The sequence below is a fragment of the Phacochoerus africanus genome, chromosome 9 (genome assembly GCF_016906955.1).
Source record: "Phacochoerus africanus isolate WHEZ1 chromosome 9, ROS_Pafr_v1, whole genome shotgun sequence".
Lineage (NCBI taxonomy): Eukaryota > Metazoa > Chordata > Mammalia > Artiodactyla > Suidae > Phacochoerus > Phacochoerus africanus.
In genome coordinates, this window is record NC_062552.1 from 102,038,163 (window position 1) to 102,042,785 (window position 4,623).

At 36.9% G+C, this 4,623-nt stretch overlaps 1 pseudogene; it reads left to right on the forward strand.

Moving 5' to 3' along the window:
* Positions 1-3,748: 3,748 nt before the first annotated feature.
* LOC125136755 (probable ribosome biogenesis protein RLP24) lies at positions 3,749-4,231 on the forward strand (annotated as a pseudogene).
* The last annotated feature ends 392 nt before the right edge of the window (positions 4,232-4,623 follow it).

The window sequence follows — 4,623 nt, forward strand, 5'->3', positions numbered from 1 at the left end:
AAATTATTTAAAGCATCTTTTCTGACCACAACCAACATCAAACTAGAAATCAATCATTAAAAAAAAAAAAAAATTGGAGTTCCCGTCATGGCGCAGTGGTTAACGAATCTGACTAGGAACCATGAGGTTGCAGGTTCGGTCCCTGCCCTTGCTCAGTGGGTTAATGATCCGGCGTTGCCGTGAGCTGTGGTGTAGGTTGCAGACGCGGCTCAGATCCTGTGTTGCTGTGGCTCTGGCGTAGGCCGGTGGCTACAGCTCTGATTCGACCCCTAGTCTGGGAACCTCCATATGCCGCGGGAGCGGCCCAAGAAATAGCAAAAAGACCAGAAAAAAAAAAATAAAAGAAATCAATCATGGAAAAGAAAATGAGGAAAAAAAAAGATTACATGGAGACTAAACAACATGCTACTAAAAGACCAATGGGTCAATGAGAAAATAAAAATGTTTAAAAAAAATCTTGAAATAAATGACAATGAAAACATCATTATCATTAAGCTCCCCCAAAGGGAGCCTTTTTGGAAAAATCTTGCCCCACCCATCAGGGCTGAGAAGTCCCAGGCCAAACAACAAACAGGGTGGGAACACTGCTACCCAACAGGAAAACAGGCTGCCTAAAGTCCTCTTAGGCACACAGCTACCTCTAATCACATGCAGAGACAAAGCTCCACTCACCAGAGGGACTTTGTAGCTCCACCAGTGAGCAGTCATCAGTCTCCACAATCAGGAAGCCTGCCACAAGTTCCTGTAATAATGTAACCCACAAGGGGGTACACACCAGAAGCAAGAGAGGCTAAAATCCTATAGCTTGCAAGAAGGAGACCACAGAAAAAGCCATACAAAATGAAAAGACAGAAATATGAGCTAAATAAAGGAAAACAGCTAAGTGAGCTGGAGATTAGAAACCTCCATGGAAAAGACTTTAGAGTAAAGGTAGTAAAGATGATCCAAGATCTCAGGAAAATACAAAACAAAACAAAACTGGAGGGAAAGATCATAAATTACAAGAATGATGAACAAAAAGAAGACATAAGAGTTCACATTGTGGCTCAGTGGAAATAAACCCAACTAGTATCCATGAGGATTCAGATTTGATCCCTGGCCTCTCTCAGTGGGTTAAGGATTTGGTATTGCCATGAGCTCTGGTGTAGGTCACAGAGGCAGCTCAGATCCTGCCTTACTGTGGCTGTAGAGTAGGCTAGCAGGTGCAGCTCCAGTTTGACCCCTAGCCTGGGAACTATCATGTGCCACAGTTGTGTCCCTAAAAAGAAAAAGAAATAGAAGATTTAAAGATTTAAACAAGCAGAGATGAACAAAAATTTCACTGGAAGGAACCAATAGCAGAATACAGGAGGCAGAAGAATGAATAAGTGAAGTGGAAGACAGACTGGTGGAAATCACTAAGTCAGAACAAAGAAAAAAAAAAGGAAAGTATAAAAGAATTCTGGGACAACTTTAAACACATCAACATTTATATTATAGGGGTGCCAGAAGTGAGGGTGAGACTATAGGAAATATTTGAAGAGATTGATAAAATTTCCCTAACATGGGAAAGGAATTATTCACTCAAATCCAGGGAGCACAACTAATACCATATAGAATAAACCCAAGACACATATTAATCATACTGACCAAAATTTTAAAGACAATGAGAAAATACTGAAAGAAGCTAGGGAAAAGCAACAAATAACATACAAGAGAACATCAATAAGGTGATCAGCTGATTTTTCAGCAGAAATTCTGCAGGCCAGAAGGAAGTGGCATGTGCTTAAAGTGATGAAAGGGAAAAAACCTCCAAACAAGAATACTCTACCCAGCAAGGCTCTCATTCATATTTGAAGGGGAAAGTCAAAGACTTTATAGGCAAGCAAAATCTAAAAGAATTCAGCACCAAACTAGCTTTACAATAAATACTGAAGGAACTTCTCTAGGTGAAAAAGAAAAGGTCACAAATAGGAACAAGAAAATTACAAATGAGAAGCTCACCAGTAAAGACAAACATATGGAAAGGGTAGGAAATCATCCATATACAAACATGATATAAAAACTACAAATATAGGCCTTAAATGATGCATTAGACCAGATGGACTTAATAGATATTTATAGAATAGTCCATCTAAAAACAGCACAATACACATTCTTCTCAAGCACACACGGAAAATTCTCTAGGATAGATTACATTCTGGGCCACAAATCAAGCCTTGGTAAATTTAAGAAAGTTGAAATCATATCAAGCATCTTTTCAGACCATAATGCTGTAAGACTGGAAATAAAATACAAGAAAAAAAAACCCAACTTACAATAAACAATATCCTACTAAACAACCAATGGATCACTAAATAAATCAATGAGGAAATAAAAAGATGCCTAGATACAAATGACAATGAAAACATAAATGGTCCAAAATCTATGGGATGCAGCAAAAGCAGTTCTAAGAGGGAATTTTATAGCAATACAAGCCTACCTCAGGAAACAAGAAAAATCTCAAACAACCTGAATTTACACCTAAAGCAACTAGAGAAAGAAATACAGACAAAACCCAAAGTTAGTGGGAGAAAAGAAATCAAAGATCAGAGCAGAAATCAATGAAACAGAAATGAAGAAAACAGTAGAAAAGATCAATGAAATTACAAGCTAGTTCTTTGAAAAGAGCAACGAAATTGATAAACCCTTAGTCAGACTCATCAAGAAAAAAGTGACTCAAATCAATAAAATTAGAAGTGAAAAAGGAGATGTTACAATGGGCATCACAAAAATACAAAGAATCATAAGAGATTACTACAAGCAACTATATGCCAATGAAATGAACAAACTAGAAGAAATGGACAAATTCTTAGAAAAGTACAATCTTTAAGACTAAACAAGGAAGACATAGAAAAGATGAATGTACTGCTCACAAGTACTGAAATTGAAACTGATTTAAAAACTTCCAACAAATGAAAATCCAGGATAAGATAGAATTTACCTGTGAAGCCATCAGGTAAGCTATCAAATATTTAGAGAAGAGGTAACACTTATCTTTCTATAACTCTTCCAAAAAATTGTAGCAGAAGGAGCACTCCCAAACTCATTCTATGAGGCAACCATCACCCAGATACCAAAACCAAATTTACCACAAAAAAAGAAAATTACAGGCCCATAACACTGATGAACACAGACGCAAAAATCCTCAACAAAATACTAGCAAACCAACTTCAACAATACATTAAAAGGATCATACACTGTGATCAGGTGGGATTTATCCCAGGGAGGCAAGGATTTTCCAAAATCAGTGTGATACATCACATCAACAAACTGAAGAATAAAAACCATATGATCTCCTCAGCAGAAAAAAAAAAACAAAAACCAAAAAACCAACAAAATCCAACACCCATTTCCGATTAAAACAAACAAAACAAACAAACAAAACACCTCCAGAAAGTGGGCATAGAGGGAACCTACATCAACATAAAAAAGGCCATATATGACAACACCACAGCAAACATAATTCTCAACAGTGAAAAGCTAGAATAATTCCCACTAAAATCAGGAACAAGACAAGGATGTCCACTCTTGCCACTGTACTTCAACATTATTTTGGAAGTCCTAGCCATAGCAATCACAGAAGAAAAAGAAAAGGAATCCAAATTGGAAAGGAAGCAGTAAAACTATCACCATTTGCAGATAAGATACTATATACAGAAAAACCTAAAGATTCTACCAAAGCCTCCAAGCTTGATGTTTGGCTGGCAGGTCCCCATACACATTCATCATGAGGATTGAAAAGTGTTTTTCTGTTTAGGGCCTATCTACCCAGGCCATGGCATGATGTTCATCCACAATGATTGCAAGGCATTCAGATTCTGCAAATCCAAATGCCATAAAAACCTCAAGAAGAAGTGCAACCCTTGCAAGGTAAGATGGACTAAAGTGTTTCAGAAAACAGCTGGTAATGAGCTCACAATGGGTAATTCATCTGAATTTGAAAGTGTAGAAATGAACCTGTCAAATACCAGTGAGAACTATGGAATAAAACTATTGATGAAATGAAGAGAGTTGAACAAATCAAACAGGAACACCAAGCTAAATTTATAATGAACAGGTTGAAGAAAAATGAAAGTTCAGAACATTAAAGAAGTCTAGCAAAACATCCATCTTATCTGGGCCCCTCTTGCAGGCAAAGGAAAGCAGCTTGGAGACAAAAAATGTACAGCAACTATAGCAGGATGCAGACACAAAAAAATATTTTTCTTAAAGCTCTTAAACTGTTGGTAACCATTCTATAATTGTATTTGAAAATCTCCTTTGGAGATTTAGAACTTCTAAATTATTGATTTATCTTTTACATAAGGTCACTTAAATGGAAGGGGATTAAAGTAATTCTCTCCTACATTGCTGTCTGAAGAACACCAGATATTATGGATACTAGATTGCATCTCAGCATTAAACCTTCCGTGAGAGATATACTTCTATAAATCATGAAAATTCTGTTTGTAAATATGAAAGTGAACCATGGGGATACAATGGCCATGCATTTGGTTAATGACTAGGCAGCATTTATTTAATAACTAATGACATTCATGGCTAGTGGTGTATAAAAAAATTTTCTGGGAGTTCCTGTTGTGGCGCAGTGGTCAACGAATCTGA